The following is a 15,744-nucleotide window of genomic DNA, read 5'->3' on the forward strand; positions in this document are numbered from 1 at the left end:
ATAGTTTGGGTTCTAGGTAACAAAAACTCTACTCAAACTGGCCTCATCAGTGAGGAACTTAATAGGAAGCCCCCAGGAGGCTGGGTTCCAGGCCAGTTGATATAGCATCTTGGTGAGGACATAAAGATCCCAGTTCATGTGTTCCCCTCTTTACTTTTCCCACCACAGGAGACCGTACCATTTTGCCCTTCATGCATGAGAGTCCCTGCTTCCACACAACATCATCAACAGGGCGGCTTGCCAAACATTTGGATTTTTGCCAATCTGATAGGTGAAAAGTAGTATCGTGCTGTTATTTTGGTGTTCACTGTTCTTATGATGAGTGAAGTCAAGCATTTTCTCATATGCTTAAGAGCTACCTGGTTTTCCTTTTTCTGTGAATGTTGTCTTTTTTTAAAAAAAATTTATTTATGTATGTGAGAGACGGAGAAGTAGTAGACTCCCACTGAGCAGGGAACCCAGTGCAAGGCTTGATCCACAACCCTGGGATCATGACCTGAGCAGAAGACAGATGCTCAACTGACTGAGCCACCCAGGAGCCCATCTGGGAACGTTGTCTTTACCTGCTCTGCTCGCTTTTCATCTGGGCTGGTACCTTGGACGCAGGTTCCTTCTCTCTCTGCTCTGCCAGAATCAAGATGGCAGCCGCAGTTCCAGGCACTTAGATGGAACCTGGAAAACAGGAGTGTCCTACGTGTAGCCAATCTACTTCTACTTTCCAACACCCTTTTCTCTTTCCTGTTTCTTCTATAGACAAAAAGAGCCCAAAACTCACTTTCCCAGTCTGCCTTGCAGCTAAGAGTGGCCATGTGACACAGTCCTGTCTAATGAGATGAAAGGGCAGGGATACCTGGGTGGCTTAGTCAGTTAGGCGGCTGCCTTCGGCTCAGGTCATGATCCCAGAGTCCTGGGATCGAGTCCCGCATCGGGCTCTCCACTGAGCAGGGAGCTGGCTTCTCCCTCAATTAAAAAAAAAAAAAAAAAAAAAGAAAAGAAAGTGAAAGAAAGCCAGGGCATTTCTGGGAAATCTTTGATTAGAAAGACAGGTGTCTGTCACTGGCCACATTCCTTTCTTCCCCTGCCTTACCATGGACATAATGGCTGGAGTGGCAGCCTTTTTGACACCGTAAGCAAAAGACAAGAATCACAGAGATGTCAATCCTTTAAAAAAAAAAAAAAAAGTATTTAAGTAGTCTCTACCCTGCACATGGGGCTCGAACTCACAACCCTGAGATCAAGAGTCACACACTCTTCAGACTGAACCCATCAGGCACCCCCAAGAGATGTTGATCCTGCTATTACTTGAGTCACCAAACCAATGCCAGGAACCACCTACGTCCAGACTTTTATGCCGAGTTCATTAAGTATCTTTGCTTTTTTATTTTTTTTTTAAAGTATCTTCACTCTTGAACCATACATTGTTTGTCAGTGGTGGTGGGGGGGTTCTGTTACTTGCTGATAAAAACATTTCTAACTGATGAAAACCTCCCAGGAAGTCACTTTCCCTTCTCCCTGGATTCCTCCTCAGGATATCAGACTGGATCATATGCCCTTTCCAGAAGCAACTGCCCTCAAGTGGAACAGAATTCCCCTTAGGCCAATGGGGGGACTCTTGAGGTATGGGGGTCACCTTTCCCTGAGACAAATGGATGCAAGGAAGAAAAACGGTGGTGGGGGGGGGGAGATGTGGCACTTTTAGAAAGAAGAGACGAGCACGGCTGCTGGGGAGGCCGCCAGCAGGGCCCCGTGTGGGCCATTAGCTCAATTTTGGGACTGGGGAGGGGGTAGCAATCTGTGCCTCACCTACATGTACCTGTAGCCCATTCGGGCTGCTCTAGGGCTCTGCTGGAATCCTGCTGTGTGCAGAGATGGCCAGGTACCCCACCTGTGAGGCAGTAATGTCATCGAAACCACTAATGGACAATTAGTTCATGAGCTACACCTCTCTCAGTGAGGTCAAAGAAATGTTGATTTTTTTCCCTCCCCCTTAAAGCAGAAATAAACTTTCCTCTATTTATGAATAGATTACACTAGTTCATCAAGTCCATGGGGCAGGGGTACAATTTTCTTGTTTTCTACTTCATCCCCAATCCCTAGCAACTGAGAAGACATGCTGAACAGGACAGAACTTTTCCACAGACCTTAGAGAACTGCCTTCGCTCCGACAGCAACCCACTGACTGGGGGTTAGGATAACTCCGTCTGCCACCATCTGACCTAACTATACTAACAGCTGCTCCGTATTTCCCCGCCTCGGCCCCAGGATGACAAGCCGAGACTGGTCTACAGCCGGAGCTGGTGAACCCATTCGGTTCTCAGGAATCATCTCTTTCTTTCTGGGGCTTCCCAGATCACCTCTTTACCCTTGTTCAGCCCTGGGACCCAGTATCTGAAGTCTCTACTTCCTTCCCTTGCAAAATGGGGGGGGGGTGGTGCAGGAGGAAGAAGACTTGTGCCCCTTGCTGACGTTCCAGCTCGTTTTACGCTGCAGTGTTTCAAAGACCACCAGCAGTGACTCAGTATCGTCCTCTCAGTAGCTGGGGTATAATTAGCCCGGACCCAAGGACCTGATTTCAAGAAGCCAGGCGCCCATTTGCAAACTCTGCTACCCACCTTGCACCAGCTAAGATCTAGTTCCTCCCTGGCGGGGATCGGTCATGTACACTCTTCTCCGCCAGGTCTGAAAGGCAAGGGCCCCGTCGCCCGACGGGCTTCCGTCTTCCCTGTGGCCCCCACCTCAGCAGCCCTCGCTCAGCTCCGTGACAGCTGGCTTGCTTTCTTTCATCTTCCTGCTCCGAGCAGAGCTCAAAGCTCCTTCTAATTGTCCCCGCTGGCAGGATTCTATTACGGTTGTTTATTTCCTCCATTATAAAAAGTCATATAAGCTCATTAAAGGAAATGTAGAAGATCCAACTAAGTAGGAAGACGAAGGGAGAAGAAAGCCTTCTGCCCCATTACCTAAACTCAAGCCTGGTTAATAAGTATCAGAAGCCCTTCTGACATGTCTCATTCACTTTTACGTGCCTCCTTTCTAGAATTTCCTAACCCCAGCTCATGGTGAGAGAACAGAGCAAGAGAAGACAGAAGCAGAGAACTACAAAAACAACCAGAAAATGAGTAACGAAATGCCAATGAGTAAGTCACTATAGAATTTCCTTTTAAATCTGAGCTCTTGGGGTGCCTGGGTGGCTCAGTGGGTTGAGCCTCTGCCTTCGGCTCAGGTCCTGAACTTAGGGTCCTGGGATCCAGCCCTGTATCGGGCTCCCTGCCTAACTGCTCAGCAGGGGGCCTGTTTCCCCCCCTCCCCCTCTGCCTGCCTATCTGCTTACATGGGATCTGTGTCTGTCAAATCAATAAAATCTATTTTTTTTAAAAGATTTATTTATTTATTTACAGACAGAGATCACAAGTAGGCAGAGAGGCAGACAGAGAGAGAGGAGGAAGCAGGCTCCCTGCTGAGCAGAGAGCCCAATGTGGGGCTCGATCCCAGGACCCTGGGATCATGACCTGAGCCGAAAGCAGAGGCTTTAACCCACTGAGCCACCCAGGTGCCACAAATCAATAAAATCTTTTAAAAAATAAACAAATCTGAGTTCTAGCAGTGCTTGGCTGGCTCTGCTGGAGGAGCACGTGACTGGACCTCGGGGTCGTGGGTTCAAGTCCCACACTGGCTGTGGAGGTTACTTAAAGTAAATAAAAAACAATCTGAGCTCTACTTGTTAATGTTTTGTACAGCATTCAGCAGAGTAATTCTAGAGGCGGTGGGAAGGTGTACAAAGATTTAATTCCCAGCAAGGAGTGTTGTGTTCTCTAGGACAGCTGATGAAGGGGTCGAGATGCCGGGACAAGGGCGTTCCTAGAAGTAGCTTGTGCAAGCGCAGAAAAGGTTTGAGAGGACACGTCCCTATTATTACAAAAGATCTTATGGGTGTTCTTTGGGGAAAAGGGGGTGGAAATGGAGAAAGGGGTAGGCTTTCACTTTTTCCTTTATAGGCCTGAAGAAAGAGACTGATTTTTGCAGAGATCCTTTCCTTAATTTCTCCATTTGTGAAGTTTCTACATCTTCTGTGGAGTTTAGAATCACAGAAGTGTTAGTGGATGAATGGTGTCCCCCTTGCCCCCCAAATTCATTAGTTGAAGTCCTAATCCCCAGCAGCTCAGAATATGACTGTATTTGGAGAGAGAGTGTTTAAAGAGGCCATTAAGGTGATGTGAAGGTATTGGGGTAGGCCCTAATCCTATCTGACGAGGTCCCTATAGGAAGAGATTAGGACACACAGAAGGAAGACCCTGTGAAGACACAGGGAGAAGACAGCCGTCTGCGAGCTAAGGAGAGAGGTCTCAGATGGAACTAATCCCGCCGACAAATTGAACTTGGACTTCTAGAGACCAGAACGGTCAGAAAACAAATTTCTGCTGTTTGAACCATCCAGACTGTGGTTCTTTGTTACAGCGGCCCGGCAAATGAAGACACGACGTAATTAAAAGGAAAGAAAGGCAAGCAGATACAAGTACTTGGTATTTCAAGTTTTCACACTGAAAGATTTTGCTGGTCCTGAGAAACCCAGAGGTTCAGGAAGTCATCTGTAACTTTCTTTTTTTTCTCTCCTTTTTGCAGCTACAATTTGAGCCTCAGCCTGTGGGGCCCGGAGAAACGGAGGATCCAACAGAGCCAAGGTGAGGCCTCTTGGTTCCAAACTGCCACCAGTGCCACTTAATATACACACACGCGCGCGCGCGCACACACACAGGTTCACGGAGCCCGAAAACAGGTCTTTGTGATAATGGTCTTCAACAGAAAGCCTGGGGCTGGGCTGGGAAAGAGAAACAGAGGGGTCCACAAGTGTGGTTCTTGGCCAGAGAAGTTTGCAAAGGAGCAGACAGTGCAGGTCCGATCCAGGGGCCACTCGGACCCATCACATACTCTAGGTGGGTCCCAGGCCCCTTGGAAAATTGAATGAAAATAAGCAACCTCTCCCTACAAAGATCCACACACACAGATTTTTGCACATTAATTCAGTGGTTTGTGTCTTCTCCCTTCCCAACATCTGTGTATGCTAATTAAAAACCCCTGCTCTCGGGGCGTCCAGGTGGCTCAGTCAGTTAAGTGTCCAACTCTTCATCTCGGCTCAGGTCTTGATCTCAGGGCACGAGTTCAAGCCCCGTGTTGGGCTCCATGCCCAGCATGAAAAAAAAAAAAAAACCAAAAAACCAACAAACGAAACACACCTTTGCTCTAGTTAAAAACAGAAAAAGTTAATTTCAGGAATCCAAGTTTCAGTTGGAGTTCTGCTGTGCAAAACTGCCCTCCCCACCCCCGGCCCCCCCAGTTAGAGATAAGACTAACGGAAAGGTAAAAGGGCGGTCAGATATAGCCTGGAAAGAAGCCAAGGAACCTGCACAAACATTTCCATGAAGCAGAACGGTGAAGGCTCCATGTGGCTCTTAATGCAACTTGCCTGACAGCAGGGGCTGAAGAAGCATCTTTCCATGTAACGAGCACGGGAGAGGCGGCCCCAGCCGACGGTGTGGCCCTGGCTGTGTTTCCTCTCGAGCTGCAGCTCATCAGAGAGCAGAAAGATAGGTGGAACCAAGGGTCGGATGCAGAGGAAACTGGCCTGTAGGACGAGAAAGTGAAGTCATAAACACAACACACCAGTGTTTAGGTGGAGACATTTAAGGACTCTTGGATGCTGTGGCGACAGGTCAGGCTTCGGGCATTTGCACGGCTCTCTCCTACACTCTGAACGCCAGACAATGAAGGGGCAGAGAATAAAAACTTCTGGGCTGCACAATGGATGACTGGAAAAAACTTTTGCAAGAAGGTTCACTGCAGGGTTATCTATATTAGTGAAACACTGTCCTCAAATAGGATGAGGACAGTGTTGATGGGGTCGAAGAGGGTGCGTTATTTGAAAAAGGATGCGGGAGGCTCCTGGGTGGCTCAGTGGGTTAAGCATGAACAGAGGGAGGGGCAGAGGGAGAAGTGGACCCCTCGCTGAGCAGGGAGCCCCATGCGGGACTCGATCTCAGGACCCCGGGATCATGACCTGAGCCAAAGGCAGATGCTCAACCCACTGAGCCACAGAGGCGCCCTGTTTGTTTGTATTTTAATAAAGAAATAAAATAAAATGCGGCTCCTAGTATATTTACGACGACATCCGTGGCTTGCACTGTGTGTTTACTAGACAGCGCTGGCCCAGGAGAACGCCTAGAACATAGGAGAGTCATTGTAGCGACTCTCAGCGTTGAGTGCCTGGTGAACGGTAAGTGCTTATCACACGGCCACTTTTGTTCCAGAAACTTTTCCCTGTGCCCTCTCTTGGCTCCACATTGCGGATCTCTGCCTGGAAGGCATTAGCTGTTTCCCTGCCTACCTTGTCATCTTCCTTCACCCAGTGAGAGCTCCCGGCCTTCCCTTTTAGCTTCCCCCTCTCTGGGACCTCTCCAGAGGTGTCACCCCCACCGCCCCCCAACCCCCCCCACACACTCTCACACCCTCACACCGACGCATATGACTCAGGATTTCTGTGCAGGGACAAACTTTCTTGACATCAGTCCACTGTCCCCTCCTGCTCCCAGCGGCTCTGGACCCCGAGCACCTCTGCTCCACTGAGGTCACCTCATCTCGGGGCTATCATCCTTCTCGGTTTTCTCGTCAGGCCCCGCACGTCGGAAGCTCGATCCGTGCTGCTCAGACAGATGGCTCGTCGCCAGCAGGGGCTGCGGGCAGGCTGCCAAGAGGCTGCCCTACGCGGCCTTTACTCTGACAAATCCACTCCTGGGGCCCCGGGCTAGCCTCGGCCCGGCAGCTGGTGGAGAGGAGATCTGAGCCTCAGCTGCGAGCCTGGACTCCTCCAGCTCTCGGGAGACCAGCGCATGCACCAGATGGCACATTTTCAATGCATTTAGCGGGGCGAGAACAGTTTTGTTTAGGAAAACATCTCGATCAGCCACTTTGGTTGAGGAAGGGGAGGGCGGGGCCAGGGACATGGCTGAAGGGACACGGTTAAACACACGAGGGACTAAAGAGCTTCACGGGCATCTTCACAGGAGCCTGGGGAGAAGAGACCCCAAGAAGAGAGAAGACAGGGAAGGTCAGAGAAATGATATGAAGCGGGGGTTGCAATGCAAAACAAAATGGCGGGAGCCACAGCCCAGGATGAATTCCAGTGAGAAATTTCCAGTGGCAGGGACACCAAAGGACGGACGGATGGATGGACAGATCCCCCCCCCCTTTTTTAAAGATTTTATTTATTTATTTGACAGATGGAGATCACAAGTAGGCAGAGAGATAGGCAGAGAGGGGGAAGTAGGCTCCCTGCTGAGCAGAGAGCCCAATGCGGGGCTCGATCCCAGGACCCTGAGATCATGACCTGAGCTGAAGGCAGAGGTTCAACCCACTCAGCCACCCAGGTGCTCCCTTTTCCCTTCTTTTTAAAAACAGTCGTCACCCTGGGGTGCCTGGGTGGCTTACTGGGTTAAGCACCTGCCTTCGGCTCAGGTCATGATCCCACTGTCCTGGGATCAAGCCCCATGTCCCGCCTCATTCAGCGGGGGAGTCTGCTTGAGGATTCTCTCCCTCCCCTCCCCCGCTGCCCCTCCCCAAGCTCATGCTCTAATAAATCAATAAATAAAATTAAAAAAAAATAGTAGCCATCCTAAGATGTGTGAAGTGTGTCTCCCTAGTGACTTGTTATGTCGATCAACTTTTTATTTGATTATTGGCCACTTATATATCATCTTTATTTTATTTTTTTTAAAGATTTTATTTATTTATCTGACAGACACAGATCACAAGTAGGCAGAGAGGCAGGCAGAGAGAGAGAGGAGGAAGCAGGCTCCCCGCTGAGCAGAGCGCCCAATGCAGGACTCGATCCCAGGACCCTGAGATCATGACCTGAGCAAAGGGCAGAGGCTTTAACCCACTGAGCCACCCAGGCACCTTATACAACATCTTTAAAAGGTGAAGGAGAATGGGAGGCTCAGGCTTCCAGTTATGGGATGAACAAGTCACAGGGATGAAAGGTATAGCACAAGGGCACAGAGTCCCTTGGAATGGTAGGAGCTTTGGCAGGGGAGAGGCGGGAGCTACACTTGCAGTGAGCCCAGGATAACATACAGAGCTCCTGAATCGCTACTTGTACAACTGGAACTAATGTGATATTGTTACATCGTGTGTCAACTACACTTCAATACAAAAAAAAAAGCTAGGGGCGCCTGGGTGGCTCAGTGGGTTAAGCCTCTGCCTTCGGCTCAGGTCATGAGCTCAGGGTCCTGGGATGGAGCCCTGCATCGGGCTCTCTGCTCTGCGGGGAGCCTACTTCTCTGTCTCTCTCTCTCTCTCTGTCTGCCTATCTCTCTGCCTACTTGTGATTTCTGTCAAATAAATAAATAAAATCTTAAAAAAAAAAAAAGAAGCAGCAGGCTTCCTGCTGAGCAGGCAGCCCGACAAGGGGCTTGATCCCAGGACCCTGGGATCATGACCTGAGCGGAAGGCAGACGCTTAACCAACTGAGCCACCCAGGTGTCCCACCTCTGTCCATTTTTTAACTGGTTGTTTCCCCAGTGTTGAGCTGTAGGAGTTATTTCTAGTTTTTGGTTATTAAGCCCCTATCAGATCTATGATCTCTAAATATTCTCTTCCATTCTGTGGGTTGCCTTTTCATTCTGTTAATTGTTTCCTTTTGTGATACAGACCTATTTATCTGTTTTTCCTTTTGTGGACTGTCACGTCCAGAAAATAATTACCAAATCCAAATCCAGAAAGGCATACACTTTTCTGTTATGTTTTAAGAGTTTTATAGTTTTACCTCTTGTGTTTTTGATCCAGTTTGAGTTAATTTATGTATACAGTGTGAGGTAAGGGTCCACCTTCGTTGTCTTGTATGTGGATGTCCAATTCTTCCAGCACCGTTGATGGAAAAGACTATCCTTTCCCCACTGAGTAGTCTAGGCACTCTAGCTGAAGATCAACTACTCCACGCACGATGGCTTATTTGTGGGCTCTCTACTCTATCTCGTCAGCTTATGGTCTGTCTTTATGCCAGTAACATGCTGCCTTGATTACTGTAGCTTTGTGTAACTTTAAAAAAAAAGATTTTATTTATTTGAGAGCAAGAGAGAGAAAGCACAGAGAGAGGGAGAGAGGGAGAAGCAGACTCCCCACTGAGCACAGAGACAGACACGGGGCTCCATCCCAGGATCTTGAGATCATGACCTGAGCCCAAGGCAGCTGCTCGACCGACTGAACCACCCAGGCGCCCCTGCAGTAACTTCTTGAAATTAGGAAGTGTGAGACCTCCAACTTTGTGCTTCTTTGTCAAAATTGTTTGGCTATTCAGGGTCCCTTGAGATTTCATATGAATTTTAGGACGGACCTTTCTTTTTTTTAAAGAATTTCTTTTTTTTTTTTTTTAGGGGTACCTGGATGGTCAGTTGGTTAAGTGTCTGCCTTTGGCTCAGTTGTGATCCCAGGGTCCCGGGATCCAGACCTGCGTGGGGCTCCCTGCTCAGCGGGGAGTCTCCCCTCTGACCCTCCTCCCTCTCTCTTATCTCTCTCTCCCAAATAAATAAATCTTTTTAAAATTTATGTATTATTATTATTTTTTTTAAATTCTCTTTACTTGACACAGAGAGAGGGAATAAGCAGCGGGAGCGGGTTTTTGGGGGGGCACCCAGGTGCCCCAAATAAAATCTTACCAGAAAAAAAATTTTTTTTGAGACAAAGAGAATGAACGAGCAGGGGGTGGGGACATGGAGAGAGAGACTCTCAGGCAAACCGTCTGCTGCGTGTGGAGCCCAATGTGGGGCTTGACCCCAGGACGCCAAGATCATGACCTGAGCCAAAATCAAGAGTGGGACACTTAACCGACTGAGCCATTCCAGCACCCAGATACTACAGGCCTTGTAAGACCAGAATCTGTAATAGTTCATTTTGAATGGCTTGTGTTCCTGCAAGATGGACTCCTCCTTTGCCCCACGCTGTACCCTGTGTGAGCGGGGATCTCCGAGGAGAGGCTCACTTCGAGTCTACGCTGGCTACACAGCGATGGGGGGAGCAGGGGCCCGGGACTGAGAGGCAGGGTCTCAGATCAGCAGCACAGGACTCTGGCCAGAGGTACTGGAAAGAGCCCTTCTGAACCCTGGGGGCAGCAAGGAGAATGCTGGGGGTCCCACTGCCTGTGGGACAGGAAAGAGAGGAGATTGGAGGAGACTGGGCCCGGACCGGAGAGGAAGGCCTGGCAGGCTCCGACCACAGCAAGGGGCTGTGGGTGAGGGGCGCCTTCCCGGCCAGGGGGCCCTGCGCACACCCCTCCCTGGGTAGACACTGCCACCTTCTGGTTCTTTGTTGACCCACTGCCCCACCCCATTCCCAGAACCTTCTCCTGACCAGGAAACAAGAAAGGCAATGAGGTTTCCTTTACCTGCAAACAATCCTAGTCTCTGCAGCCCCACCTAGGAGAACTGGGCAGGTCCCAACCTTTCATCCTTTGGTCGCCTCCCAGGGATGGCTTAACACCCTCCCGGTTCTGCCTCCCCACAGAGAGTTTTCTGTGCCTTCCTTTTTGGCAGACGAGGGGCAGGGCCTCACTGTGGAGAGCAGCTGCGACCACTGAGCCACTGGGATCCTTCTCCACTGTCCCTCAGTGGGATGGTCGGTCGGTTGTTCTTGCTGGGAATCCCCAGCACCTCCCAACGATCATTGCCTCTTAGGCAGCCGGCGGGGATCCCTGTACCCAGTTAACCAGGTTCTTGAGTCAGCCAAGCTGCTTTTCTTCCTGCCCTTCCGCAGTTTGTTGCCTCTCTGTCTCTGTTACCTGAACTGTGAGCGCTTTCCTCCTGCCCAACCCTCCTCCCCAACTTGGCCCAAAGCCCTCTGTTTTGGAGTCTCAAACTCAGGGCTGAAACTCGAACTCTCTCCCAGCGGGCACCGCCGGGAGACCCAGCTCTTCTCGACTTTCCATCTTCCCACTCTCAAGTCCCAGACAGGGACTTGAACTTGGGCTACCATGTTGACTGGCCTGGGAAGGCCCTTAGTTCCCTCAGACTCCGCAGAAGATGGGGGGATGGGGGACGGGGAGCTGGTGGAGGGACCACATTCCATCCATCCTCACTGCTCATTCCCCGTGGACCCCCATCTGCTCCCTTTCCCTGGGCTTGAAGACCCTCTTAATCCATGTCTTCCTCTGCCCTTCTCCACAGGGCAGGCCTACTCACTGGGCACCTCCCGCAGTACAGTTCCTCCTTCCTCTCCCCAACCCCTACCCCATAACACATGCTTCCCGCTAGAGGCTGGGGTACCGCCACGGTTCCCATGGAGATCAGACTGGAGACCAGGCTTCCAGAGGCCCAGGACCTCACAGCCTGAGGAGGAACAGACCACAGAAAGGCACTCACCTTCCTTTCCACCCCGTGTGTGCCTGTTAGATATTCTGGAAACAAGAGTGCTCATTCCTGGGGTCCTTACAGGCTGCTAAGGGCACCCTGAGGTTGTCTGTATCCCATGGGTTTGACCTGGGACTTCTGAAGATGTCCGAAGACATGAAGCCCAGCAGTACCGATATGCATCGGACCTTTTGTTCCCAAAGGGCTCTGCGGGGTGAACTTGAGCAAGGCTGGAATGCCCTTTCGTCCTGATGACTGTCCTGACCGTCAGACCTAGAAGGACGGGGTTCTGTTGATGCACCCCCACCTCCACTCCCTCTCTGAGGTTTGTGCAGGCCATTCCGTTCCCACCATAATGTTCTTTTCACAGTCAGCCTCCCTTAAAAGCCCTCAATGACTTCCCACAGATCCTGGAATAGTGGTAACCCTTCCCATGCCCTCAGGGCCCAGTGTGAACTCTGCTCACTGCTCTGGACTCACTCCCTTTGCGGATCTCCTGACTCACTGTACTCCAGGCTCATTGATCTTTTTGGGCCAGTGGTATCCCAAGTCAGCCTCCACCTCAGGGCTTTGCACTTGCTGTTCCTTCAGCTCATTCAGTCTGATCTCCGCATGGCTGGCTCCTTGTCATCGGCCTTGTCGCTCAAGGCCTACCCAGTCTAGGGCAGATTCTCCTTTCCCTTGTGCCCTGTCCCTCCATCCTATTTTGTTTTCTTCTCCACACAGATCCTTTTCTGACAGGGTCTTCTCCAAGGGTCAGTACCTAATTTTGTATTCTTTTCTTAAAAGGAGCCCCTTGCATTGGGTGACCCCACTGTACAAGCTTAAGGTCTCCCAGAACCTGAGTATGTCTGTAGCCAGAGCAAAGGACCAGGCTGCCTTGGGGACGTCCTGTGCCTGTCTCTGGCAAGGAGACAAAACTCAGCTTTCCCTCTGCCAGGCTATTTTGACAGGCTCCTGGCCTCCCTGTCTCCTCAGGCCTGGGTGCCAAGAGTAAGCCTTGCGCAGAAATCTTGGTAACAAGACTGGCCCTGGAGTCAACAGAGGGTAGGATGACCAGAGCTGCTGTTTGTCCTTCTCTTCCTGGAGGACCCCTGCCTTGATGCCCCTGAGAGACATAGATATTCTCAGTCAGCCTTACAGCGCCAGACTGCTCAGCAGGGAGACACAGAATGGACTTGGCATGGAATCTTTCGTGCCTTCCATTCCCGAATTTTTCTGCAAAGCTAAACCTTCAGTCTCCCACCTACCCCAGCTCTTACCAGTTTGGGCAAATATTTAGCAGACTCTCCCACTGCCTTGCCCTTAGCAGACTTGGCTAGTCGATCACAGAACTCTTTCCAGATGGGCTCCTGGGCAGCCACTACCCATAGATCAGGGAGGAAACCTATTTGCCTCTTCATCAAAGTTAGATCTGAATTATTGAAGAAGGGGATGCATGGGGGGCTCAGTTAATTAACTGTCTGCCTTTGGCTCAGGTCATGATCTCAGGATCCTGGGATCGAGCCTCACTTCAGGCTCTCTGTTCAGCGGGGAGCCTGCCTCTCTGCCTACTTGTGATCTCTATCTATCAAATAAACAAATAAAAATCTTTAAAAAAAAGAGAGAGAGAGATCATAGAAGAGGTGAATCTGTTTCAGAGGAAAAGGGCCAGTGCTTGCAATGAATTCCTCCATCTAGGCTAAGCCCAGGGAGGCCAATTCCAAGGACGTATTTTCTGTTTGATCAAGTAAGGGGAGACCCTGGGAGACCACAGCACCTTGGGGTACATCCCGCGACACAGTGGAAAGTCACTGGCCCAGAGCTGGAAGTCCTGTCCTGTTAGGGGCAAAACAACTCACTTCCTCATTCTGCACACGGGGTCACAGCTCGGGCTACTGGAGCAAATTACCATAGACCGGGTGGCTGAAAAAACAAATACTGAATCCTGACAGTTCGGAGCGCTGGGAGCTCTAAGATCAAGGGGTTGGCTGATGCTGTGTCTGACGAGAGCTCTTTCCCAGGCTGCAGACCACCGACTTCTTGAACCTTCCCATAGTGGAAAGAAATCCCTCATTGCTTACTGGACAGCCACCGTGAGCCGTCCTTAGAACCTTGAGACAGTCTCACCTCCTGGGGATGGAAGCACTAAGAAAGGAGATGACCAATGAGCCTGATGAGCTTACTGACCATAGACATAACCAGCTTCTGCAGAGAAGTCCAGAGAGAGGACTGCTAGGGGACTGTCCCACATACGCTTTACCTCTTACTTCGGGTGTGTCTTCAGTCACAGCCTTACAGCGCCAAACCGCCAGTTACAAGCCCCACCACTCCCCTGGGTGCCCCCAACTATTCACCCCCCTCACTCTTCTACTCATCAGAAGGATTACATGCCACCAGGCAGCACCCAGCACAGTCCTCTCCTCCCTCCCCTCCCCCCAGTGCATGGCTCCTGCTGCCCGCCCCTACCCTGTCATCATTCTCCTCTGTCATGGACGTCTTCATCCTCACCTCTACCAAAGCCTTTTCTTCAGAATCTAGATTTGCTAAGGATATTCCCAGTTTAAAACACCAACCAAGGAAAAGCTACACCCCCAACGCCCTCCTTCTGTCTCGCCCGGAGAGAGGTCTACACCACCGGACCCCAGTCTTCTACCTCCCGGCCTTACTTCAACCCACTGTGGTTGGGTTCTTCCTTGTCCTGCTCTGGCTCCCTCACCCTCCGGTAAAGGAATTAAGAAAAGGCCCCTAACTAGATCACTGACGGTCTCAGGATCGCCCAGTCCAGGGGACACCTTTGATGTCCATCTACTCATTCAATGTGTAGTCTCCCCACTGCAAACCATCACCTGGACAGCTTGCACTTTCTGGGACAGCCCTCCTGGGCCCTCTCTTCCTCGGGAGCCCTGAGGTGCAGGCATCGCCCCGGGTCTCATCAGTGGTCCCTCCGCTGCCCCATTCCACGGCACACCCTCTCCCAAACAATCTTTTCAGACCCATGGCTTCTACTACCAACTATATGCCCGAGGATGCTTAGTAGTAAGCAGCGTGCTAAAAAGAATGCCGAAAAACCGTGCAGGACCTGAGGAGGATACCACACGAGGAAGATGCTTGAGAGAAAAGGAAAAATCCCGGATTCCTGCCCATACCGCTGTGGGGAGGTCAGCACACACCCCAACCCTGGATTTCTCATCCACAGGACTGGGGACAAGAATAGTACCTACTTCACAGAGTTGCTATGAGGCTTAAGTGGGATAATTCCAGAGCCAGCTTCCAGGGCATGGAGCTGTCAATACCACACAACTGTCTCTGTGACTCGCAGAGGGAGATGTGCCAGGGAGAGAAGAGAAGCCCAATGAGCAACGGTAGTTTGGATCTAGACTTGGAAACATTCGAGGACAGCAGACTGGCGGGATCTGTCTGTCGCGGGCATGCCTAACCCATGAACACAGTCATGGGGCTGGGAGCCAAGGAGCAGGCTGCGGCTCTCCTTCTGTCTGGACGACCTTGGGAGCACCTGACGTGGTTCAGCAAATGGCTGGCCATGGTGCCCTGCATGTCCGTCCTAGGCATTCCTGAGATAGTATGTCCTGAAGTGTGTGTGTGTGGGTGGGGGTGGGGGTGCTGGTGGCTTGGGAAGATAAATAGCCTAGAGCCAGGAAAGGGAAAGGTCACCTTCTGGACTGTGTCGTGGGGGAGGGAACACAGTTCCCAGGGGAATGAGCCCTGGTCCTTAAAAAGTTCATTGAGCCTGTCCTCAGCACTTGCTGTGGTGCCAGGTCCTGGACTACAAACATGAATGTGATTTGTCCATGATTATGGGCTCCAAAGGAACACCTGAGGACCAAATTACTGATGGCCAAAGCCAGTTTATATAGGTTCATGAGAGTTAATTATGACATTTTCAGGAATTCTGCAAGCCAGTTATTAAACACAGTCAACAGTAAAAATTAAATTACAGGGGAGTGCCTGGCTGGCTCAGTCAGCGGAGTGAGAGACTCTGAATCTCCGGGTCATGAGTTCGAGCCCCACGTTGGGCATAGGGATTACTTAAATAAATACTAAACTTAAAAAAATTAGGTTATATAAGCCTATAATTAAATAAATGGTATTTTAAAGATTTTATTTATTTGACAGACAGAGATCACAAGCAGGCAGAGAGGCAGGCAGAGAGGGGGAAGCAGGCTCCCCAGTGAGCAGAGAGCCCGATGGGGGGCTCGATCCCGGGACCCTGGGATCATGACCTGAGCCAAAGGCAGAGGCTTTAACCCACTGAGCCACCCAGGCACCCCAATAAATGATATTTTAAAAACTCAAAACTCATCGCTTATTTATTTTACTAGTTAACTCTTCCCTGGAGGATATCTACATCTATTGT

The 15,744-nt window shown here is 50.5% G+C and overlaps 1 long non-coding RNA gene across 1 annotated transcript; it reads left to right on the forward strand.

Moving 5' to 3' along the window:
- The first annotated feature begins 1,511 nt into the window (after nt 1-1,511).
- On the forward strand, nt 1,512-5,156 carry LOC116592042. The gene is made up of 3 exons (XR_004286281.1): nt 1,512-1,617; nt 3,035-3,134; nt 4,618-5,156. It is a non-coding gene; the product is annotated as an uncharacterized LOC116592042 (long non-coding RNA).
- Nucleotides 5,157-15,744: the final 10,588 nt, after the last annotated feature.

This window comes from Mustela erminea, chromosome 5 (genome assembly GCF_009829155.1).
Source record: "Mustela erminea isolate mMusErm1 chromosome 5, mMusErm1.Pri, whole genome shotgun sequence".
In the NCBI taxonomy this organism is placed as follows: Eukaryota; Metazoa; Chordata; class Mammalia; order Carnivora; family Mustelidae; genus Mustela; species Mustela erminea.